Below are 26,330 nucleotides of genomic sequence, written 5' to 3'. Positions count from 1 at the left end.
GAATTGCAACGTGCTGCCCAAGTGTGCCATTAGTGAAGCTCTATACTACATGATTTAGGAGAAGTTGAAGAAAATTGAATCCTGCAGTTGGAAAATGCACCGGTTAAACAGTCCATTTATAACGAGAACCCTAGTTAGGCAAAGCATGCAGCTCCTCTTAACTGTAAGTCTCACTTAGAAAATAAGAATATTTTTATAAGCATGAAATAGGAGCAGGAGGGGAATTCAGTCCCTCTGGCCTGTGGTGCCATTCAGTAAGATCATGGCTGGTGTGATCTTGGCCACAACGCCATTTTCCTGCCTTACCTCATAGAATCATAGAATTTACAGTGCCGAAGGAAGCCATTCAGCCCATCGGGTCTGGAAAGAGCACCCTACCCAAGGTCAACACCTCCACCCTATCCCCATAACCCAGTAACCCCACCCAACACTAAGGACAATTTTGGACACTAAGGGCAATTTATCATGGCAAATCCACCTAACCTGCACACCTTTATAACCCTCCCTTGTAGATTGAATTCTGTCCAATTCAGTCCCGAGTACATTTAATGATCCAGTCTCTACTGCTCTCGGGTAGAGAATTTCAAAGATTCACAACCTGTAAGGGGAGAAATGCCTTCACATCTCCATCTTAAATGAGAAACACTCAGACTTTAACTTAGAGCAATTTGTCACCTGTATAACCAATTGATTGTAGAAATGGACTTGACATTAGTTACCACCTTCAGGGACAATTGTCTGTTATGAGGGAAGGAAAACCATATCTTATCACTTGGATGCATTTATGTTTAACAATAACTGCGCTATTAAGTTCCAGTTATTAAGTTATTTGGATTGTCGCTGTTGTGAACAAACACCTGGAAAACTTGGATCCATTATTCACTGTGAAGTAGCCCTTTGACAACATAAAACAACAGGTTAGAACAAAGTTCCCTTCTGGTTTGTTGAGTCAATATTCAAGGGCCATGCAGATAGATTATAGTCCGATATGTCCAGCCATGATAATCACAAAGGACTAGGTTCTACTGAAAGTTATGAATTATAATCTCAGTACTGGAAATACTTAGCAAGTTTCATAGATGAAGATAATGGGTGGAATTTCATGCCACCCCAGTGGTGAGTTTGGAGGTGGGAAACCTTTACTTTTAATTGGGTGGGAGGGTGCAGGGTGGGGACTCTGACACCTTCTTGCCTCCATCCAAAGACGTCCTAGGCAAGAAGACCCATGGACAGTCTTCCTACCCGGATGCTCATTGAAGCCCTTAAGTGAGCAACTAATGCTCACATAAGGGACTCATCCTGCTGCTGTTGGTATGAGCCTGAAAATCTTTTAAAGCACTGTTGGGCTTTGCGAACATCCAGGAGGAGGCCCTTGTTGGCTGCTTGGCATTGGGAAGTGGGGGGGGGGGGGGGGGGAACAACAACTGCGATCCATCCAATTCTTTCTGCAACCCCCATCCTGTCCTAATTTATCTTTGGCCTGGAGTCCCTTGTTGATCCTGGGTCTCTGTAGAGTGCATTGGCAGCAGGTGCCATTGTTCCTGATGGCAATGGCTGGCAGCTCACGGGGAATGGGGTGGGATTTCTGCTGTGTCCTTAATCCTTTGGAAAGCCGATGCTGGCCACTTAAGTGCCTGATGGGCACTGAATTCCGCCGGGCTCCGACCTGTTCTCCAGCCCATGGGCAAAATCCGTGTTGCAAACATTAAAATTTTGCCCAGTATTTCCAGTGCAATCTTTCAATGTTAACCCAACATTTTCTTTTAGACCCTGATCAGCTCAATATTTTATAGCACACTGTGTTTTAATTTCAGTGGGGGAAGCGGTGGCATGGTGGTATTGTCACTGGACTAGTAACCCGGAGACCCAGAGTAATGCTCTGGGGACCCAGGTTCAAATCCCGTCACTGCAGATGGTGAAATTTGAATTCAGTAAAAATCTGGAATTAAAAGTCTAATGATGACCATGAAACTATTGTCGTAACGAACCATCTGGTTCACTAATGTTCTTTAAGGGAAGGAAACCTGCCATCCTTACCTGGTCTAGCCTACATGTGACTCCAGACCCACAGCAATGCATTTGACTCTTAACTGTCCCCTCAAGGGCGATTAGGGACGGGCAATAAATGCTGGCACAGCCTGCGGCGCCCACATCCCATGAACGCATAAAAAAAGCATACCATTGAATGGGACTAAATAAAGGGTGTCGCCTGCCTATCATTGCAGCATGATCATTTCATTTGTTTAAATCAGAGCTGCATTTGAAAATCTGCTGCACAGCACTCCTGTTTATTCTGCAAGATATTCATTGTTCGCTATGAAACTGTATAGAGTAGTAAGAGTTGTCCTGCAGCAGATTTGTAGTTTGCTTAGTTTGTAAGAAGTACACTGAAAGAGAACCGAGTTGATCACGGATTACTCAGAAGTACAGATTTGCAGATTGTTTTACAGAGTGAAGGTTCTACACCATGTATGTAATTGTTTATTCACCACAAAGAATTACTTAGCTTTTCATTTGGCCAGCAAGGCAGGAGTTGACATACCAGTCCCAATATATGTTATGCTCTTTTCCCACTTTCATTTCTCATTACATTGTTTTATTTGTCTCATCAATCGCATGGTCTATCAATTTTTAAAAAATGTCATATGTTATTTCTTGTCGTCCAACTCCGTACTGCCGTCGCAAACTGAGATGCTAGAAACAAGCAAGCAATGGGAATTTCCAAGCCGTGTTTTCAATCAATTAATGAAAGACCACTGCCTGCCAATTTTATGAGCAGTGTTTTCCATTTCCTAACCAATGTAAACAGCCTTGATGTTTTGGTCCTGAAGTCGCCTTATCAGATATTTCAGACAGCCCAGGTTACCAAACTGTGTTCAGATCTGTTATGGCACGTGATTTTGTTGCCTGTTGTTGAGGTGTGTCTGTTGTTGGACCTTGCGCATATAACACTTCATCCAGCCAGATGTCCAACGGTCACAAAGTGAAAACAAGGTTTTGAATCAACTCCGTTCCATGTATTATAAGCTATGCAGTTCCCTCTACTAAATGAACACATTGGGCGGGATTCACCACCTCCTGGCTGCCCCCACTACTCCTCCCGGCCCTGACCCCCCCACCCCCTGCCGGGTCGGAGAATCGCCGGGGGACGGCGTGAATCCCGCCCCGCCACTCCGCTGGCTGCCGAATTCTCCGGCGGCAGTTTTTTTGCAGGGGCGGGGATCGCGCTGCACCGGTCTGCAGTGGCCCTCCCGCCGATTGTCCGGTCCCCGATGGGCCGAGCGGCTGCCAGTTTTCGGCCAGTCCCGCCGGCGTGGAATAGACAAGGTCCATACGGGTGGGTCCTGGCTCGGAGATGGCCTGCGGAGTCCTCGGGGGGGGGGGGGGCGAGGGAGAGGGGGGGAGGGTGGGGGGGGGGGGGGGGCGGCGAGGGAGAGGGAGAGGGGGGGGAGAGGGAGGGAGGGTGGGGGGGGGGGCGAGGGAGAGGGGGGGAGAGGGAGGGGGGATTAGGGGGGGAGGGAGAGGGAGGGGGGGTGGGGGGATTAGGGGGGGAGGGAGGGAGGGGGGGTTGGGGGGGGGGGAGAGGGAGGGGGGGGTGGGGGGATTAGGGGGGGAGGGAGGGAGGGGGGGTTGGGGGGGGGGGGAGAGGGAGGGTGGGGGGGAGAGGGAGGGTGGGGGGTTGGAGGGAGTGAGGGTGGGGAGGGTGGGGGGAGGGAGGGAGGGAGGGGGACTCGTCATGCGGGGAAGCACGTTAAACAAACCAGTGTGGGGTTGCTTACGGACTCTCGAGGGAGTATGGGGGGACCCTGCCCTTACTGCTGACCCTCCACTCCATCATGCCTCTCCCACCATCACTCCACAGTTGCCTGGGATCCAGCAACAATCCTATCCCTCGGGTGGATGTTGTACTGGCAGCAATCACCGCCTTCCCAATCGTAGAATCATAGAATTTACAGAAGGAGGCCATTCGGCCCATCGAGTCTGCACCGGCCCTTGGAAAGAGCACCTTACCCAAGCACACACCTCCACCCTATCCCCGTAACCCAGAAACTCCACCCCACCTTTTTGGACACTAAGAGCAATGTAGCATGGCCAATCCACCTAACCTGCACATCTTCGACTGTGGGAGGAAACAGGAACACCCGGAGGAAACCTATGCAGACACGGGAGAACGTGCAGACTCCGCATAGACAGTGACCCAAGCCGGGAATCGAACCTGGGACCCTGGAGTTGTGAAGCAACTGTGCTAACCACTGTGCTACCGTTCTGCCCAATCGATGCCATTCATTATAGCTGCTGCCCTCTGACAAATCTTGGTGAGTGAGACTTGCGCCTCTGAGGTCCTTGACCCCTGGGAAGGACCACCACTGTCCAGTCAAGTGCCTGAGTGGACTGAATACAGTGGGTCTTCACTAAAAGAGGTGAAGCAGGCTCTCCAGTTGGCAGGCAAATTCCCCATTGCCTCTATCAAATACTGCCCCTTGTTCTAGTTTATCCAAAAAGAGGGAAAAATTGTTCCTTATCTATCCTGTCAATCATCAGATCAACCATAATCCATATTACCCAGTCTCTTTTAACTCTGTTCCTTCATTACTTCGGGTGCTCGTTTCCTTCCGCAGTCCAAAGAAGTTAGGTGGATTGGCCATGCCAAATTGCCCCTTACTGTCCAATAATGTGCAGTAAAGTTAGGTGGATTAGATTAGGTGGGGTTACGGTGATAGGGCTGGTGAGTGGGCCTAGATAGAGTGCTCTTTCGGAAGTTCCGTGCAGGCGATGGGCCAAATGGACTCCTTCTGCACTGAAGGCCTTCTATGGATTCTAAGTATGAACTTCATCACTTGTTGGATTTTCCCAATGGCCAGTATGCTATTCCATAATACCTCAATGGCATCTCCTCCTCTCTGCTTTGTAAGTTATTTTCTATCTTTTTTGCCTCCTTCCCATCCTTCCGCTTAATGGTAAAATGAATATGAACAAAACCTCCAAACTCTATTCAAGTGGTGCCCAGTAGCAGATCATGGCAAGGGAAAACATCATCAATTACCACCTCATCTGTGAAGTAATAACCAATTAAAGTAATATTTAATGGGTAAAAGATTTTAGCCACACAAAGTCCGTACATGTTACTTATCAGTAACCTGTGAATAGAAAGTTTTACTGTCTTGGAAGTTGATGTTATTTAATCCTTCATTGCATGCATAATGCTACAGTTAGAAAATTATTGAGTTAACCTCTCACCCGGTGGACCAGGAAAGAACTTTGTTGACTTTGACTAAAGGCCAAGTAAAGATGTCCACAGAACAAAACATTTCTCACTGCCAGAATGGTGCAGCAAAGTTCAAGGCGTTCTCTCCAACTGTGACAACAATATCTTAACTCTTCAGCACGTAACCTTTTTCCCTCTGTATGATCAGTGTTTTTCCCCTTTTGCTGCCTCATTGCACCCTATCCCCTGACTCCAAAGTAAATAGACTGGCAGGCCTGACCAGTTCCTACAACCTCAGGAGATGGTACAAGATTTAAAATTGAGCAATACAAAAGGGATACTCCCATGCCCACCTCAGTTCCATAGCCAGCTGACTTTCACTGCCAAAGTTGAAAATAAAGAATTTCCATTGGGTGTGGTTCCCAGAGGACAGCCGGTTCATGTGAAAACCTATGTCTCTCCCTGAGCCACAACCTTCAGGGGAGGAAAAAAGGAAAGTTAGGAGATTAACAAAAATATTTGCACACTGACTAATGTTAGCCAAGGTATTTCATTTCTTGTGGTTAGAAATCACAACACGATCCAGAGGAGGGAATTTTAAACCTCCTTATCCAACCCTCCTAACAGGGACATGGAGGTAATCAGTTTCCAAAATTTGACCCTGATCCACGTTAACATGCCCATTTCTGTTTTAAGGCATTGCTGATGGCTGTCCCTCAATCCGAGGTTGACGTCTACTCTGTTGCAAATTTCTGTCATGGAAGAGGCCAATTCTCGAATCTGATATTTGGGCAAGTGGGGCAGGATGTCCCATGAGGTAGTAGGATCCAGAGTGCAGGATTTACTTCCTTTTCTTTCCTGACCTGCCCACGCTTTGCCTGATCAGTAAGATGTTGAGATAAAGCGTGACGCAGTTTAATGGATCAATTGCCATTTTAAAACATTGATAGCAAACTCCTTCTAGGCAGATGCTGTCATGCTTCAAGGAGAGCTTCAATGTGGCTTTGATGTGTTTACTTTGTCCTCTCTTTGAAAGTTGGCCATTTGTGAGTTGGGAAAAACGGCATCTGGCAAGGAAATGCTTTTTGACCATCTGGACATTGTGACCAGCCCATCAAAGTTGATTTTGCAGGAGTTTTAAACCAAATGCTTGTGAATATGGCTTCAAGATGGAAACTAGTGTTGTTTGATGGTACTCCTTGTGAATCCGTTGGATACGGTAGAGGTATTACTGATGGGACTTCTCTAGCGCTCTTATATGTCGCTGATATATAGTCCAGGTCTCACTACAGTACAGGGGTATGGTGATGACAATTGATCAGTACACTAGGTTCACAGCCCCTCCCCCTGGTAGATTTTTATTTAGGGGGTGTCCTTTGCACATCAAGGGCACTACACCCCCAAGAGGGCAATAAATGTTGGCTAACCAGATCCACCCACATCCTGAAAATGAATCATAAAAGAAAATTGATCTGGTGTTGGATCTCCTAGAAAATAGTGGCCTTTAGAGAGAGGTTGCCTCAACAGATTCCAAAGTCTTGCTTCAACATATGTGGGAGGTGGAATGTTTGGCTGACCAGGTGTGGGTTGATATGACTTTTGTTTTGGCAACATTCAAGGACAGGCCAAATTTCTTGTATTGAATTGAAGAGACTGAGAGTGGTTTGAAATGTGGTGCAGAATGGGCAATTACACTGTAGTCATTGCAAACTGTAGATCATGTATGTCTATGGTGGTCAATTTAGTTTTGTCATAGAGATGACTGAGGTTAAAGAGTTTTCCATCCAGACTATTTATTACTGACGGTAGAGGTCAGTTAGCATTTGATGAGATGAATAGCCACTCTGACATGAGGCTTTTGCAGTCATATCATTATGGAACAGTTTCTGGATTGGGATGACATATCTTGGATATCAAATATTTGAGGACAATACACAAAGTTGCACTATTTACTCAGTTGTCCCAACTCAGGCATCCAATGCCCCTTCATTCATCTGTCTCTTGTGAGCAGATTCTTGGCTAGGTATTCCCAGGTTCACAGCCCTGTTCCTGCTGCCAATGCTCCATCGCCACAGGACTTGGAAAATGGTAGAATCTGGACTTTAACATGGAGGCCTTGTGGTGGCACTTTGTCAACATCATCTTGATGGGTTGTTGATCAGCTTTTGGTGATGTGTCAAACCATGATGACTGGGACCACCAGTGCCCACACTGGGTGAGATGCACAGTTTTCCATCACCTGTTTTTCCATTGAGGAATTTTTAGATCACACATTGTCTGGCACCTCCCCCCAACATTGTTGCCATTGATGACCTTACCAGGAGCAAGGATCTCCCAATGGCATCATGAATGAGATCATTGGAGAGCACAAGCAGTTCCACCAAGTCAAGGTAGCAATTCACAGCCAGACAGCCAAGTAACCTGCACTGGTGTGGCATTGTTGTAATTAAACATAGCTCTTTTGCAGAGATTATGGCACCAATTTGAAATTAAATACCCCCTTCATGAGTTCCACTGAATTCGAGAGCTCCTCAGTAAATTCCATAGTATCCCCACAGTGCCGAAGGAGGCCATTCGGCCCATCGAGTCTGAACCAACCCAACGAATAAGCACCCTATCTAGGCCCACTCCCCGCCCTATCCCCGAACACTAAGGAATAATTTAGCATGGCCAATCCACCTAACCTACACACCTTTGGACTGTGGGAGGAAACTGGAGCACCCGGAAGAAACCAATGTAGACAAGGGGAGAACGTAAAAATTCCACACAGACAGCACTCGAGGCCAGAATCGACCTGGGACCCTGGCACTGAGGCAGCAGTGCTAAGTAACCACTGTGCCATCGTGCTGCCCCTTGGAGATTAGCTTTGAGTGGCATAATCATAATAATAATAATCTTTAATATTGTCACAAGTAGGTTTACATTAACACGGCAATGAAGTTACTGCGAAAATCCCCGAGTTGCCACATTCCGGCACCTGTTCGGGTAAACGGACGGGGAATTCAGAATTTCCAAATGACCTAACAGCACGTTTTTCGGGACTTGTGGGAGGAAACCGGAGCACCCGGAGGAAACCCACGCAGACACGGGGGGAACATGCAGACTCCGCAATGTCAAGAGTTCTGAAAGGAATAAAGCTCAATGCCCAGAGCTACCTCTCTCGGGTACTTTTGGGTAATGGTTGGTGAAAGTATTTGTTGTACAACTATTTGGAAATTTGGTGCAGACTCGATGGGCCGACAGATACTGCAGGGATTCGATAAATGGTTCGCATCATGACTGCTTTGACTGGACTTCAGATGAGGAAGATCAGCATCCTTAGTAGGCAGGGCATGTTAAAGAGAAAGCTTCAAATAAACAACAGAGCGGGCGAGCTCACAGGAGGCACTATCCATCTAACTTGGTGTAAAGGCAGAAACACAGCTTCCTTGACCTATCAGAAGTGTTAACATTTCCACAGGCTGAGATTGTCATGTCCAGTGATCACAGACATCATGAGTCTCCTAAAGGAAGACCATCCACCTGTAGAACACGTATTGGCAGTGACTGTAAAAGTCGCTACCACCCTCCATCTTTTCATCTTTGCTTCCTTCCAGCGCACTACGCGGAACATATTGAGGGACCCAAGTCCTGCTGCACATTGAGGCATAACAGAGGCAGGTGATAGATGGATTGTGTGCCAGGCTTTGGAATTATGTAAAGTTCCCCTGTGATAACAACAGAATGAGCGGCAAATCAGATTAACATTTGCAGGATTCCATCCAAGCAACACCAGATCAACCAGGTGTCTGCGTCAACTGCAAGAAATTTCATTCCATTAACGTTCAGGGGTGTGCAGCACCATTTAAAGCTCCATGCCCATCTGCATCAGAACCCCTGGGAGCTGCCATGATGCTTTCATACTGCGGCAGTCCAAACCTGTTCATGCCTGGAAGCCGTAAGGAGTGACCGCTGAGCAACAAAGATTTCAAACCTGCCTGACAAAACGACTAGAAATTCACTAATGAACAATGAGTCATATGACAACCTGATGTGTCATTGAGCAGGTTTTGGCATGTCCCAGGTGCGCTTCAAGCACCTAGACAGGTCTCGAGGCTCCCGTCAGTACTTCCCAATGAGGGTTTCTAGGCCAATCATGATGTATTGGATTCTGCACAACATGCCAAGCTATGAAGACCAGCAATGCAGAAGGAACCAGCCACTCAGCACTCTTCTTCTGATGTAGATTCCAAAGAGGAGGAAGGAGAGAGGGAGGATGATGATGAAGATGGGACCCACACTGCCCAGGTCAACCACTAGGATTACTACTTGTGATGCCATTGTTACCCTAATAGCTCAAAGGTTTAATTAGTCACTCTCATGAGACCAAAGTAGCAATCACGTACATTGTCCCTTCCTTCCCCACCCCAACCCAAACTCCCTGACATAAAACAGTCATCTAACCAACCATCTACTCATTACACTTGCACTCATTACGACTTACATCAATTGATGTGTTTGCATTCATTACGAAACAACTGAAAAGTAGAATTGGCATATGCCCATGTAAGAATGGTGAGCAGGGAAAGTGGTGTCAATTAATTATACAAGCAATTAGATTAAGGTAACATCTGTCATTCAATGCTGAAGTCAAGCCAAACGGACTTTTGTCTTGTTTGAGATGTGGAATGGAGATTTTTTAATGCTGCCGCCATGTGGAGGCAAGATCCAAGTCTGAGTATCTCCAGTGGCCAAAGCTGCTAATATGCTGCTTATCATTGGAGGTTCCCCCTGCAGGTGCAAGCTGTTCATTTCATAATGGCCACATCCAGGTCTCTCCTTTTCCCCCTCCCTTCTATTTTGGGCTGTTGTCACCTGCAAGTGGGAAACAACAGATTATGAGTGCCTTCAAGGCATGTGTGTATCTGGATTCAGTGAGGGTGACTAAATCAGGCAGATGCCTGATGTCCGAATTTTGGGCAGCACGGTAGCGCAAGTGATTAGCACTGTGGCTTCACAGCGCCAGGGTCCCAGGTCCGATTCCCTGCTGGGTCACTGTGCGTAGTCTGCACGTTCTCCCTGTGTGTGCGTGGGTTTCCTCCGGGTGCTCCGGTTTCCTCCCACAGTCCAAAGACGTGCAGGTTAGGTGGATTGGCCATGATAAATTGCCCTTAATGACCAAAAAAGGTTAGGAGGGGTTATTGGGTTACCGGGATAGGGTGGAAGTGAGGGCTTAAGTGGGTCGGTGCAGCCTCAACGGGCCGAATGGCCTCCTTTGTATGTTCTATGTTCCCATTCACCCATCAGCTTGCATCCATGCAATGCCTCAGTTTTAAAATTCTCAGCCTTGTTTACAAATCCCTCTGGGTTTTTTCCCCTTGCCTGTCTCTGTAATCTTCTCCAGTCCCGCAACTCTTCAAGATGTATATGCAGTTCCAGTTCTGGCCTCTTGAACATCCCTGATTTGAATCAGTCCGCCATTGGTGGCCATGCCTTCAGCTGCTAAAACACTAAGTGCTGGGATCTCTCCATAAATCTCTCTGTCTATTAACCTATTTCCTTCTTTTAAGAAACTCGCTAAAACCTACCTACATGTTTTTGGTGAGCTGCACTAATACCTTGTTGGTGCCTCAGTATCAAAAATTATAATGCTGCCCTGAAATGTCTTGGGACATGTTGAGTTAAAGGTGTAATTTCAATACAGGTGGCTATTGGTATTGACTGCTTGCTCCCCTCTCCCTTTCATAGAAGCATAGAAGATAGGAGCTGGAGGACGCCATTCGGCTCTTTGAGCCTGCCCCACCATTCATTCTTCATTAATCAGGGGTTATGGAGAGAAGGCAGGAGAATGGGGGTGATGGAGAGAAGGCAGGAGAATGGGTATGAGAAACATATTAGCCATGATTGACTGCCATGCAGACTCAATGGGCCAAATGGTCTAATATGTCTTATGGTCTTATTATGTTCATGGCTGATTATCCAACTCAGTAACCTGTTGCCGCTTGCCTCCCATATCCTTCGATCCCTTTAGCCCAAAGTACTGTATCTAACTCCTCTTTGAAAACATATAATATTTTGGCCTCAACTGCTTCCTGTGGTAGTGAATTCCACAAGCTGACCATTCTGGGTGAAGACATTTCTCCTCATCTCAGTCCTAAGTGGTTTACCCCATATCCTTCGGCTGTGATCCCTGGTTCTGGAAGGAAGACTAGTAACAGCAAGGGATTCTTCGGCAATCCCTGCTTTAGTGGATTGTCCAGGATTCACAGTCACATGGCTGTGTGGATGGAGTTTCCACTTGAGCTGGTTCTATCGTGCATGGCACTGGCACATCAACAGTTGTAACATAGAAAAGGTACAAAGACCATTCAGCTCATCTTGTGCATGCCAGCCCGAGGATACCCAGGTGTCCTTTCTAAACCCACCTTCCAGCACTGGGCTCGTAGCCCTGTAGCTCAGAGCACATGAGGCACAGGTCCAGGTACTTTTAAAAATAACTTCGGGTCTCTGCCTCCACCACCAACTCCGGCAGCGAATTCCAGATGTTCCTTTGTGTAAAAAAAAGTTCTTCCTCGTGTCCCCTCTACACCTTTCTGCCTCTTATCTTGATTCTATATCCCCTGGTTCTAGAATTCTCCACCAAGGGAAACAATCTTATCCTCTCCACTCTATCTCTTCCCCTCATAATTTTGAACATCTCGATAAATAGCAGCTGATCTGCATGTTGTCTCCACATGAACTCATCTCCTGTTTGTATGGTATAAGAAATTGGACCAATTTGAGCCAATACAGTTGCAGGAACCCACTTGTTGGTGGTAAAGCTGCGTGCCAACACTTGCTCTCCTTGTTTAAATAAGCGTCTTCTCAAATTACCTTCTTTTCTCACAATCTGCAACTGCTGATTGCGTTCTACTATCCTGGACATCTCCTGTGGTAAGAGTAAATCAAAGGTAGTTCTCAGTTTCTTCTTCATTAATAATAAAACTGGGGAGCTCTGTTTAGTTGCATATATGGCGTTCCAATACATCGCCAAGAAACTGTTTATGCAGTAATGTAATGAAGATCCTTAGAAGCTATCCATGCACCTTTCAGTTAAATTGTTCGTAGATGGGTGGTAAGGTGTTGATTTTATATGTTGAATACCACTCTTTTAGTAATCCCCTCAAACTCCTAGCCGTCAACTGTAGACCGTTGTCGTTCATGATTTGTTCTTGTTTCCCAAATCTGGTGAAAATCTCAAATGGGTTGTCCTGAGATCGTTTATTTCACCAGGACCACCTCAGGCTTTCTGGAGTGTGTGTCTACTATGACCATGAGCATGTGCCCCTTGTATGAACCAGCAAAGTCAATGTGTAGACATTGCCAAGGCATTTTAGGCCACTCCGAAGGATGCAATGGGGGTGCATTTCTTTCCCATACACCTGACTGGCATAGTCCAGCTTTTTCCTCTATCTGGACATTGATTCCTGGCCACCAAACGTAGCTCTGTGCAAGTTCCTTCATTCAAACTATACATGGGTGCCCTTCATGTAATTGTTCCATTACTCTTTTTCGAAATTTGGAGGAATTATTACACTCATCCCCACAACATGCACTTGTACTGTCAACTTGTGTTTTCTGGAAATATACGGCTATAATTTATTATGCGTTCTGGCTATCCTCCCCTTGAACACCATTTCCTGTACATTCCCCATCATGGGATCATTTCTGGTATGTCATTCAACTTGAGCTGCAGTCACCGTAATTTGTTCTATCTGTGCACAGTAGAAAATATTTTCACTACTGGGTGTTGTCTGACCAGCAGGCAAATGCAAATCTGACAATGCATCAGGATTAGTATGGCTCTATGACTGATGATATTTGATCTCATATGAATGTGCGGTTAGAATTAAAGATTTTCACTGGACTTGCTGCCAGCAAAGGAAGCTCTTTTATCTCCCAGGCTCTTCTCTCAGTATCACGCTTTGTCACGCTCTTTTAAATCCCCAGCTTCGCTCTCCGTCTCGCCCTTTCTCATACTCTATACCCCAGGCTCTACTCTCAGTATCGTTCTTTCTCGCGCTCTTTTATCTCCCCTGCTTGGCTCCAAGGCTCGCCCTTTCTCACACTCTCTTTTATCACCCAGGCTCTGCACTTTGTATCGCTCTTTCTCACGCTTTTATCACCCAGGTTCTGCACTCTGTATCGCTCTTTCTCGCTCTCTTTTATCTCCCAGACTCTGCTCTCAGTCTCGCTCTTTCTCTCTCACTCTTGTATCCCCCAGGTTCTGCCCTCAGTCTCGCTCTTTCTCGCACTCTCTTTTATCTCCCAGGCTCTGCTCTCAGTCTCGCTCTTTCTCACACTCTCTTTTATCTCCCAGGCTCTGCTCTCAGTCTCGCTCCTTCTCTCACTCTTTTATCTCCCTGACTCCGCTCTCAGTCTCGCTCCTTCTCGCACTCTTTTATCTCCCTGGCTCTGCTCTCAGTCTCGCTCTTTCTCGCACTCTCTTTTATTTCCCCGACTCCGCTCTCAGCATCGCTCTTTCTCACACTCTTTTATCTCCCAGGCTCTGCTCTCATTATCGCTCTTTCTCACACTCTTTTATCTCCCTGACTCTGCTCTCAGTATCGCTCTTTCTCACACTCTTTTATCTCCCTGACTCCGCTCTCAATATCGCTTTCTCACACTCTTTTGTCTCCCTGACTCCGCTCTCAGTCTCGCTCTTTCTCGCACTCTTTTATCACCCTGGCTTTGCTCTCAGTCTCGCTCTTTCTCACTCTTTTATCTCCCTGACTGCGCTCTCAGTATCGCTCTTTCTCACACTCTTCTATCTCCCTGACTCCGCTCTCAGTCTCGCTCTTTCTCGCACTCTTTTATCACCCTGGCTTTGCTCTCAGTCTCACTCTTTTATCTCCCTGGCTTTGCTCGCAGTCTCGCTCTTTCTCACTCTTTTATCTCCCTGGCTCTGCTCTCAGTCTCGCTCTTTCTCGCACTCTTTTATCACCCTGGCTTTGTTCTCAGTCTCGCTCTTTCTCACACTCTTTTATCACCCAGGCTCTGCTCTCAGTATCACTCTTCCCAGCGCTCTTTTATCCCCCCAGATTTGTTCTCAGTCTCACTGTTTCTTGCACACTTTTTTCTCCCTGGTTCTGCTCTCAGTATCTCTTTTTCTCGTGCTCTTTTATTTCCCTGGCTCTGTTTCCATCTCTCCCTTTCACACGCTCTTTTGTCTCCCTGGTTCCGCTCTCAATCTGGCACTTTTACCTCCCGGCTCCACACTCAAGACTTGTTCTTTCTTGTGCTGTTTTATCCTCTGGCTACACTCCCAGTCTTGCTCTTTCTTGCGCTCTTTTAACCTGCTGGCTCCCCTCGGGTTGTAGTTTTTGCCTGCTTGCCCCTTTCTGTGCAACTATCAGTAACTTTTCCTCACCCTTATTGAAAGTGAGATATGTTTGGAAAAGTTCAGAAATCTGATCAGCTTCTTTAGTGTTTTGGCGAGGTTGGATATGGTTCTGCTTACAGTTTGACACCTATGTAATTTGCATGCTGAATTGTGTTGCCTAACTAGACTGTCCAGATTCCACTTTAGTGACTCTCCCATATAACCGTTGCATCCTTAATGAGGTATTGAATTTAACATAGCTTGAATCCTTTGTGAGCTTGCATTAAATTCAAGCAACATCGCGTAAATTAATATATTAAAGACTAAACAATAGTATAGTGGCAATTCTAGAAGTAAATTTAATGTATATCATGGATTCCTTTGCTTCTCACCTTCCACTGAAGCTTGCATACTTTGTGCCTGTCGGTGTCCCACCCCTCTTTCTGTTGTCATTTTAGAGCTCCGTGCTCAGTTAATGATCTCCCTCAATTTCAAACAGATTAAGTTATGTTTAGCAGAAGGTAGGGCCCATTTTTAAAGGATCTTCTTCGGCAATCACTCGCTAACGAGTATTATTGTCCACCTAAGAAACTCCATGTTACTGACCACTCGGTGGTGCACTGGTTTCCTCTAGTTAGACGCCTAGTACGGGATATCTGTTAACGTAGGTATCAGCAGACTGGATTCTCTGTCGGCCGGATTCTCCATTTCACCGGCAGCGCACTCTCGCCCGGGGGTTTCCTGACAGCGTGGGAGTGCCCACAATGGGAAACCTCATTGGCCAGCTGCCAGGACAGAGGATCACGCTGCCGCCGGGGGCACGGTGCGGCAGGATGGAGAATCCCGCCCACGGTCCTTGACAGAAGGTAGATCCAATTCCAGTGGCAAGGGAACCATGACGATTGGGGATCTTCCAATTCCTGCAGCCTTCTTCCGCCATTGAAGCTGTTGGTACCATCCGAGGATCTTCCACCTGTTCCATCATTCAGGACTTGTTTTGGATTGCGCTTTGACTGGCTCCTCACCTCCAACAATACCACCATGGGGGACCCTGCCAGGAGCTTAAGACTCCCGATGGCATTGCTCTCGGGATCAACGGAGTGTTCAAGCCTCTCCACCACGCCAAGATGGTAATCCAAGGAAAGGATTATCAACTGCTTAGAAGGTTCGTTTCTGTTTAATTTCCTCCAGTTGTTGCTTCACTTCTGCAAGCGTTTGGTGCTTTCTACTGTTGTTTCAAGTTGCCAAAGTGTTCAAGAGGTTTTTGCTGGCTTCAAGGCTTCTGCACAAACCAGCTGCACCCAGGCATTGATGCACTAGTAGACATTTCCCTTGGAATACCTCCTAACTTGGAGAATAAACCGAGGCCACAAAACAGGACATGCTGCGGGAGGGAGTAGAAGGAGTGGGGAGAAAGGACTCTTAGCAGGAGGCCATATCCATCCAAGGTGCTCCGAGAGCAATTCTCCTGCTTGAACCTTAGTGAGGCACAATGCATGTGCCATGAAGTTGGCATGGTCACAGAGGTGTGGCCATGTAGGGATCTGATTGAGGGGTGGCATTGAACAGGGGGATTGAGAGGGGGTGGAATTTGGAGTTTACATAGCGGGGAGTCGCTTAACCTGGGGGGGTTGGTGTGTAGCTGCTGGTAGCAACCTTTGGGGCAAGGGAGGTTGAAAGGAAACCCTTTGGAGGGCCCTGATGCCAGCAATCGTTGGAGTGTTTGTTGCAACACTCTCTTTTTTTAAATTCATTCATAGGACGTGGGCATCGCAGGCTGTGCCAGCATTTAATGCCCATCCTTAATTGACCTTGAGGGGGGCAGTTAAGAGTCAACCACATTGCTGTCTGGAGTCACATGTAGGCCAGGCCAAGTAAGGATGGCAGATTTCCTTCCCTAAATGACATTAGTGAACCAGATGGATTTTTATGACAACGGCAACAGTTTCATGGTCATCATTAGCCTTTTAATTCCAGGTTTTCTTTTTATTGAATTCAAATTTCACCAACTGCAGTGGAGGGATTTGAACCTGGGTCCCCAGAGCAGCACTCTGGGTCTCTGGTTAACTCGTCTGTCACAATATATGGATATTGTTAGGAACATAAAGGGTTAATGTAATGTTACTACTCTAGTCACTAGATGGTGCTATAGAGCAACCATATAAATATCACATGCCCCCTTGACTGCTGGGAGAGAGTGGAAGGGAGCCAGACTGAGTAGATGTGAGACAGTTTAGTTGATAGCATAGTTTAGTATTTTAGAAGTGTAGTGAATTTTTTACTTATCTAATTCCTTAGCAAATGGTTAAATCTAATTAAGTGTAGTGTAATAAATTAGCTTTGTTTGTTAAGCACTGCTTGCTGTTCTTTGTCAACACTACAACCTTCACATGCCTGAAGAACAATACAAAGAACACAACACAGTCCAGTGACAATACCACTCTGCCACTGCCTCCCCGTCAAATACTCGCCAAATTCGGAGCACTGTCTTAACCACCAGCTACTTAGAACATAGAACAATACAGCGCAGTACAGGCCCTTCGGCCCACGATGTTGCACCGAAACAAAAGCCATCTAACCTACACTATGCCATTATCATCCATATGTTTATCCAATAAACTTTTAAATGCCCTCAATGTTGGCGAGTTCACTACTGTAGCAGGTAGGGCATTCCACGGCCTCACTACTCTTTGCGTAAAGAACCTACCTCTGACCTCTGTCCTATATCTATTACCCCTCAGTTTAAAGCTATGTCCCCTCGTGCCAGCCATTTCCATCCGCGGGAGAAGGCTCTCACTGTCCACCCTATCTAACCCCCTGATCATTTTGTATGCCTCTATTAAGTCTCCTCTTAACCTTCTTCTCTCCAACGAAAACAACCTCAAGTCCATCAGCCTTTCCTCATAAGATTTTCCCTCCATACCAGGCAACATCCTGGTAAATCTCCTCTGCACCCGCTCCAAAGCCTCCACGTCCTTCCTATAATGCGGTGACCAGAACTGTACGCAATACTCCAAATGCGGCCGTACCAGAGTTCTGTACAGCTGCAACATGACCTCCTGACTCCGGAACTCAATCCCTCTACCAATAAAGGCCAACACTCCATAGGCCTTCTTCACAACCCTATCAACCTGGGTAGCAACTTTCAGGGATCTATGTACATGGACACCTAGATCCCTCTGCTCAGCCACACTTTCAAGAACTTTACCATTAGCCAAATATTCCGCATTCCTGTTATTCCTTCCAAAGTGAATCACCTCACACTTCTCTACATTAAACTCCATTTGCCACCTCTCAGCCCAGCTCTGCATCTTATCTATATCCCTCTGTAACCTGCTACATCCTTCCACACTATCGACAACACCACCGACTTTAGTATCGTCTGCAAATTTACTCACCCACCCTTCTGCGCCTTCCTCTAGGTCATTGATAAAAATGACAAACAGCAACGGCCCCAGAACAGATCCTTGTGGTACTCCACTTGTGACTGTACTCCATTCTGAACATTTCCCATCAACCACCACCCTCTGTCTTCTTTCAGCTAGCCAATTTCTGATCCACATCTCTAAATCACCCTCAATCCCCAGCCTCCGTATTTTCTGCAATAGCCTACCGTGGGGAACCTTATCAAACGCTTTGCTGAAATCCATATACACCACATCAACTGCTCTACCCTCATCTACCTGTTCAGTCACCTTCTCAAAGAACTCAATAAGATTTGTGAGGCATGACCTACCCTTCACAAAGCCATGCTGACTATCCCTGATCATATTATTCCTATCTAGATGATTATAAATCTTGTCTCTTATAATCCCCTCCAAGACTTTACCCACTACAGACGTGAGGCTCACCGGTCTATAGTTGCCGTGGTTGTCTCTGCTCCCCTTTTTGAACAAAGGGACCACATTTGCTGTCCTCCAGTCCTCTGGCACTATTCCTGTAGCCAATGATGACATAAAAATCAAAGCCAAAGGTCCAGCAATCTCTTCCCTGGCCTCCCAGAGAATCCTAGGATAAATCCCATCAGGTCCTGGGGACTTATCTATTTTCAGCCTGTCCAGAATTGCCAACACCTCTTCCCTACGTACCTCAATGCCATCTATTCTATTAGCCTGGGGCTCAGCATTCTCCTCCACAACATTATCTTTTTCCTGAGTGAATACTGACGAAAAATATTCATTTAGTATCTCGCCTATCTCTTCAGACTCCACACACAATTTCCCATCCCTGTCCTTGACTGGTCCTACTCTTTCCCTAGTCATTCGCTTATTCCTGACATACCTATAGAAAGCTTTTGGGTTTTCCTTGATCCTTCCTGCCAAATACTTCTCATGTCCCCTCCTTGCTCGTCTTAGCTCTCTCTTTAGATCCTTCCTCGCTACCTTGTAACTATCCATCGCCCCAACTGAAACTTCACACCTCATCTTCACATAGGCCTCCTTCTTCCTCTTAACAAGAGATTCCACTTCCTTGGTAAACCACGGTTCCCTCGCTCGACGCCTTCCTCCCTGCCTGACCGGTACATACTTATCAAGAACACGCAGTAGCTGATCCTTGAACAAGCCCCACTTATCCAGTGTGCCCAACACTTGCAGCCTACTTCTCCACCTTATCCCCCCCAAGTCACGTCTAATGGCATCATAATTGCCCTTCCCCCAGCTATAACTCTTGCCCTGCGGTGTATACTTATCCCTTTCCATCATTAACGTAAACGTCACCGAATTGTGGTCACTGTTCCCAAAGTGCTCTCCTACCTCCAAATCCAACACCTGGCCTGGTTCATTACCCAAAACCAAATCCAACGTGGCCTCTCCTCTTGTTGGCCTGTCAACATATTGTTTCAGGAAACCCTCCTGCACACACTGTACAAAAAACGACCCATCTATTGTACTCGAACTATATCTTTTCCAGTCAATATTTGGAAAGTTAAAGTCTCCCATAATAACTACCCTGTTACTTTCGCTCTTATCCAGAATCATCTTCGCCATCCTTTCCTCTACATCCCTAGAACTATTTGGAGGCCTATAAAAAACTCCCAACAGTGTGACCTCTCCTTTCCTGTTTCTAACTTCAGCCCATACTACCTCGGAAGAAGAGTCCCCATCTAGCATCCTCTCCGCCACCGTAATACTGCTCTTGACTAGCAGCGCCACACCTCCCCCTCTTTTGCCTCCTTCTCTGAGCTTACTAAAACACCTAAACCCCGGAACCTGCAACATCCATTCCTGTCCCTGCTCTATCCATGTCTCCGAAATGGCCACAACATCGAAGTCCCAGGTACCAACCCATGCTGCCAGTTCCCCTACCTTGTTTCGTATACTCCTGGCATTGAAGTAGACACACTTCAAACCACCTACCTGAACACTGGCCCCCTCCTGCGACGTCAAATCTGTGCTCCTGACCTCTATACTCTCATTCTCCCTTACCCTAAAACTACAATCCAGGTTCCCATGCCCCTGCTGCATTAGTTTAAACCCCCCCAAAGAGCACTAACAAATCTCCCCCCCAGGATATTTGTGCCCCTCAGGTTCAGATGTAGACCATCCTGTCTGTAGCGGTCCCACCTTCCCCAGAAAGAGCCCCAGTTATCCAGAAATCTGAATCCCTCCCGCCTGCACCATCCCTGTAGCCACGTGTTTAAATGCTCTCTCTCCCTATTCCTCATCTCACTATCACGTGGCACGGGCAACAACCCAGAGATAACAACTCTGTTTGTTCTAGTTCTGAGCTTCCATCCTAGCTCCCTGAAAGCCTGCCTGACATCCTTGTCCCCTTTCCTACCTATGTCATTAGTGCCAATGTGGACCACGACTTGGGGCTGCTCCCCCTCCCCCCTAAGGACCCGGAAAACACGATCCGAGACATCACGTACCCTTGCACCTGGGAGGCAACATACCAAACGTGAGTCTCTCACGCTCCCACAAAATCTCCTATCTGTGCCCCTGACTATCGAGTCCCCAATTACTAATGCTCTGCTCCTCTCCCCCCTTCCCTTCTGAGCAACAGGGACAGACTCCGTGCCAGAGGCCCGTACCCCATGGCTTGCCCCTGGTAAGTCGTCCCCCCCACAAGTATCCAAAGCGGTATACTTGTTTCTCAGGGGAACGACCGCAGGGGATCCCTGCACTGACTGCTTTTTCCCAGTCCCTCTTACAGTTACCCACCTATCTCCAACCTTTGGTGTAACTAATTCCCTGAAGCTGCTATCTATGACCCTTTCTGCCTCCCGAATGATCCGAAATTCTTCCAACTCCAGCTCCAGTTCCCTAACTCGGTCTTGGAGGAGCTGGAGATGGCAGCACTTCCTGCAGGTAAAATCAGCAGAGACACTAACTGCATCCCTCACTTCAAACATCCTGCAGGAGGAACATTGCACTCCCTTCCCTGCCATTCCTCTAACTTTCTACCAAGATCTGGCTTACAACTAAATTAAATTTTTTATTAAAAAAAATAATAATAATATAATAAAATATGGTACTTACCTCAGACCAATGGGTTTTATTATTAGGTTAGAGGAGGGGGGCGGGTGGGAGACACTACACCTGTACAACAAGCATCTGAGAAATAGGAGTGTGAGGAGAAGGAAATGATAGAAAGGCGGCAACTTAGACGGCTCCTTTCTGCCTGTGATTAAAAACTCGAATACAATACCAGTCACTGCATCTTCAATTCCTAATCACCAACAGCCCCACATCTTGCCTCCCTCCTGTTGGTGACCATCACAGAATCCACTTAGCCACAATGCAAAAATAAATGCCAGGCAAAATAAACATACCAAACCTGGTGTAGAAATGAAATCATTCCAAATTATATACAAAAGCCAACTAATCACCCTTGTGCATTCCCATACTCTCTGTTTACAGCTGCCTTTGTCTGTCCTGCTGCTCCAACGCAGTGCTCCCAGTGGCTGCTGCATGTCTGGTGAAAGGATGCTGACTTTTACTTGTGGAGATTTCAAACGGACTTGGAGGACGACCTTGGTCAGCTATCGTCGGCCTCAGTTCAGTGTGGGCAGCCTGGGCTGGCTGGCTGACGGGCAACATCAAGTGCATTGGCTGAATGGCAGGGCGCATGCTGCTTTTCAAGAGAAGGATAGCAGTTTGTGCTCCGTGGAGCCACTACCACACCCCCAGGACAGTGCCTCAGCAAGCCTACTAATCTTCTGGGGACATATTGAACATCCCCTCTAATGTATTTCTGGAGTATGTGTATGGTTTGTTTAAGGGCACCGCATTTTTTTTTGCATGGCCACGCATCCATGATAATTTAAAGGGAGCAATTTGTGTGCTACCTGTGTGGGATCATGAGGGTTGCTGCAAAGCTGTGCAGCTCCGTGGGAATGCCAGACAGATTGTTGGGTTCCTAGACACCCTCTAGACTGTTTTGCATGGTACAATTCGCAGCCATGATGGCAGTGAGCTAACCTTGAATAACTTCCTCCTAAGCTTCTGATGGAAGCTGCTTGTGCTACAACGCAAGTTGAGACATTGTCCATTGCACCGTGTATCATAGTTGGGTCCACAAGTGTGCTGGTGAAGACCCCCGGGAAATGCCTTTAGATATATGCAGGTGAGGGCTTTTGTGAGGCGACAGGTGAGGGAATTCCCGTTGCTCCCGGCACAAGAAGTTCAAGATAGGGTGATCTCGGGTGTATGGGTCTGGGAGGGCAAGGTGTCGGAAATACACCAGGAGTTGAAAGAAGAGGGGGAAGCGCTGGTAGAAGAGTTGAAGGGTAAATGGGAGGAGGAGCTGGGGGAGGAGATCGAGGAAGGTCTGTGGGCTGATGCCCTAGGTAGGGTTAATTCCTCCTCCTCGTGTGCCAGGCTCAGCCTGATACAATTTAAGGTGGTCCACAGAGCGCACTTGACGGGGGCGAGGTTGAGTAGGTTCTTTGGGGTAGAGGACAGATGTGGAAGGTGCTCAGGGAGCCCGGCGAACCATGTCCATATGTTTTGGTCATGCCCGGCACTGGAGGGGTTCTGGAGAAGAGTGGCGGGAGCAATATCTCAGGTGGTGAAAGTCCGGGTCAAGCCAAGCTGGGGGCTAGCAATATTTGGAGTAGTGGACGAACCGGGAGTGCAGGAGGCGAAAGAGGCCGGCATTCTGGCCTTTGCGTCCCTAGTAGCCCGGCGAAGGATCTTGCTAATGTGGAAGGAGGCGAAGCCCCCCAGCCTGGAGGCCTGGATAAATGATATGGCTGGGTTCATAAAGTTGGAGAGGATTAAGTTCGCCTTGAGAGGGTCTGCGCAGGGCTTCTACAGGCGGTGGCAACCGTTCCTAGACTATCTCGCGGAGCGTTAGTGGAAGGTCGGTCAGCAGCAGCAGCAACCTTGGGGGTGGGGGGGGTGGAGGGGACGTCCTTGGAGGGGTGGGGGGGGGGGGTGGAGGGGACGTCCTTGGGAGGGGGGGGGGGGCGGTCCTGGGGGGGGGGATGGTGGGACTGCCTGGGAGGGTGGATGAGCAAGAGATAACATGAAGGGTTGGGGAAACTGGCACGTACGGGTGAGGGCCAGTGTACAAAGCTGTGTAAATATATCATTTTGCCATGTATATATCTTGCTCTGCGCGATTTCTCTATTTTTTGTTGGGGGTGGGGGGGTTATTGTTTGTAAGGGAGAAAAATTGTGTTAAAAAACTTTAATAAATATATATTTTTTTTAAAGTGTGCTGATAAAGTTGGTCAGCATTTCTATGTTGAAAAGACTGAGCTCCAAGCTCCGGGCAAAGCTCTGTGTCAACTCCGCCATGCTCCATGAGATTGAGTGGCCTTTCTACCAGGCTTCCCAAAGCTCCAAGCATTTCATTGTGCATAATGAGCAGCATTCTTCTGTAGGCTTCCCATCAAAGTCCTCAGCTGACTCCCCTGCATCAGAACTTATGACCTCTCCTTTGGGCGAGCTGGCACCTGTGCTATCCCTGCCCTGGTTGCTGGTCACTTGTGCCTGGGTTCTCACCATGTGCAGACCTCGCCTCTTGTGCTTTCTGTTAAATGTGCACAGTATTAGCATCTGAACTGGTGGCTGCAAATGTGGAATCAAGTGACCGAGAATCTTCATCATCCCTGTCTTCTTTCTGTTCCTCCTCTATCTGGCTGGTTGCAGTTTCTGGCTTTTTGAAAGGAGAAAGATACGAGCATAAGATTGTGGTGCATAACATGGAGAAAATTACATCTACAGGCTTGACCATGTGCAGCTTGTAAAGATTGTGGGATGAAGAGAAGTGGGATGTGAGATGTAAGTGGACCATCAACTTCAATTGTTTCAGCTGTGCTGCTTGCCATAACCTGAGCAATGGGCATCCCAATAATTGCCAATACCCCCCTCCCCTTGGAGTAGGGTTAGCAGCTACACCTCCCCCTCTCGGTAGCTGCCTCGGCCTCTGATTGTGCAACACCCTTCGTTGGAAGAGTGAGTGTCATGCAATCTGTTGTGTGATGTGGTTTGGCAATGGTTCAATAGGTCCCATTGTGTGCAAACTGAAATGTGGGTGTGAGGCTGGCAGCAGTGAAGCGTATGAATGTCAGATATGAGTTCTGATTATATGGATCGCTGGTAGATGAGCAATGGAGCTGTGGTAGATTGAGAAATGTCTGAGACCAATGGTACAGTTGGTCAAATATGACATTTGACGATGGATTCACTAACTTTTGCCACTTCTGTTAGGTCATTAAATTGCATTCAGAGGTACTCCGGCCCTCACTTGACAATCTGGTCCATCAGCTTTCTGTGCATGTGTATGGAGGGCCTCCTGGGCCCATGCGAATACAGGACATCTCCCCTTTCCACTTCATTCATCTAGAACTCTGGCACCATGTCTGAAAATCTATGAACCCTCACATTCCCACATGATATCATTCAATATTTCATAGATTGGATTCACTTCCTACATGACTTTTAGCACTTGCTCCTGTCTCAATGCACCTCTTTAATGGGTGCAAGCTAGCTCTTAGTGATACCAGCCCTTCGCGATACTGACGGTGTGTTCAAACATCTAGCCAATCAACAGTTCTATTAGGCCTGGCTGGATGCTGAAATGATTTAAGACAGCAGGCAGCACAACGTTGCTTCTGCTGCAATAAACAGGTGCATGTTATTCACGAATTGCAATCCCTGTGCCTGTTGTCATGGGCTACCAAGTTTAATTCCCCACAAGTCAGCTGCTGTCAGGCTGGCCATAGGTATTCTGCACCAACGTAGTGTTGCCACTACTCTGGTACAGTTTGGTTGAATCAGCTACACCCTGATTTGCTAACCTTTACTTTGTTCTGTACAAATAAACACAGGTTCCAGTTTATGTGACCTGTTATTTACTGAGTGAGTACAAATCCCTAAAGACCTGAAATCGCCTCCTAATTTGCTGAGTTTGACATGACATGGAAGATCCTTACAAATTGAGCTCTTTTATGACAGTTTTAGTATTCTTGTTCCAACATCATGAGGTACGTGCATTTGTTCAGGGCACAGCACCGATTACTGAACTCTGATTTTGACATCCACTGGTTTAGGTGTTTCAAGTATTCTGTGTAGAATAAGTAGGCAAGGTGTTTGTAAGAGGTGGTGCCCAGCTGTCATCAAACGCCTTACTCGTCAAACATATTTATCTTGTTCTAATCTTGGCTTAGGAGAAACCAAGAAGAATGATTGAGATTTAGCTCAGTGGGTTGGGCAAGGCCCTTCCCTGTTCGTGCAGTTTGCATTGTCCCTTGTGCTAGTTAATCACAACTGGCAAAAAATATTTTGAGTGTCCTTTAAAAATGGCAATGCTAAACTGAATGTAGATAGATATCTGGGGTGGGTGTGATAATTATGACAAAGATTCCCATATGCGCAGTTCGTCAATATTGAAGTCACTGTATATTCTGCAAGTTTAAAAAGGAAAACACAATACTTTTGTGTGTTTTCAGAGAAGCTGTTGCACAAAACATCAGCCCAAGCAAACGCAATTCAGCTTGTTCAAGGTGTTTCCAAAAACATTCTCAACTGCGGATTCCAAGAAAATTCAGTGGCCAAGCAATTGGAGATTTATCCAAAGGTCTCAAAGGTGTGTTGTGTATCAAGTTGCTTTACTGGTTAGCTCTGTTTATTGATGAGACAGTCTAATTTTTATAAGGCGTCATCTATCTGACTTTATTAGCATCACCGTACCTTATATCGGATCCTTAATTTGACAGTCTGATGACTACATTAATTTTTTTAAATTATTTTTTTAAATTTAGAGTACCCAATTCATTTTTTCCAATTAAGGGGCAATTTAGCGTGGCCAATCCACCTAGCCTGCACATCTTTGGGTTGTGGGGGCAAAATGTGTTGGGGAGAATGTGCAAACTCCACACGGACAGTGACCCAGAGCCGGGATCGAACCTGGGGCCATGGCGCCGTGAGGCAGCAATGCTAACCACTGCTCCACCGTGCTGTCCATGACTACATTAACCTGGTGTTGTAAGACTTCGTACTGTGCTCACCCCAGTCCAACGCCGGCATCTCCACATCATACATTAATCAGGATAGCATGTTTTTTTTTTCTCAGTCTTCACAATAGCATAATTCAGCAATCCACATTAGCTTTCCATTCTGCATTTGTTTCATTTCTAGGATCTAATCTGGTGAAATGTTTAAAAGATTATTTCCAAACTGTTAAGCCTGTTAAACGAGTTCCTCCAGTGGATAGACAAAACACAATGTCAGATTGGACAACTTCATGAACCAAAGGCTCAACAAGGAGATCACCCAAACCATTGTGGTTGGTGAATATGCAGTCTTATCTATAAATTTCCTTTTAATAAAA

The 26,330-nt window shown here is 46.8% G+C and overlaps 1 protein-coding gene across 5 annotated transcripts in view; it reads left to right on the top strand.

The window, feature by feature from the left end:
* sytl4 (synaptotagmin-like 4) overlaps nucleotides 1–26,330 on the top strand; it is a 125,632-nt gene that overhangs the window by 30,173 nt on the left and 69,129 nt on the right. For 2 of the 5 annotated variants that reach the window (XM_072505253.1, XM_072505254.1), the window contains 2 exons: nucleotides 25,450–25,586; nucleotides 26,138–26,285. The exons of 1 other annotated variant lie outside the window; for it this stretch is intronic. The gene's annotated coding sequence lies outside the window, so the exon portion shown is untranslated. Of the gene's footprint in view, nucleotides 1–25,449; nucleotides 25,587–26,137; nucleotides 26,290–26,330 lie in introns of all 5 variants that reach the window. 2 more of the 5 variants (XM_072505255.1, XM_072505256.1) reach the window with 2 other exon arrangements.

The sequence above is a fragment of the Scyliorhinus torazame genome, chromosome 5, assembly GCF_047496885.1.
Source record: "Scyliorhinus torazame isolate Kashiwa2021f chromosome 5, sScyTor2.1, whole genome shotgun sequence".
Classification (NCBI taxonomy): Eukaryota; Metazoa; Chordata; class Chondrichthyes; order Carcharhiniformes; family Scyliorhinidae; genus Scyliorhinus; species Scyliorhinus torazame.
The sequence above is the reverse complement of the archived record's forward strand: the minus strand, read 5'-3'. Positions and strand labels throughout refer to the sequence as shown.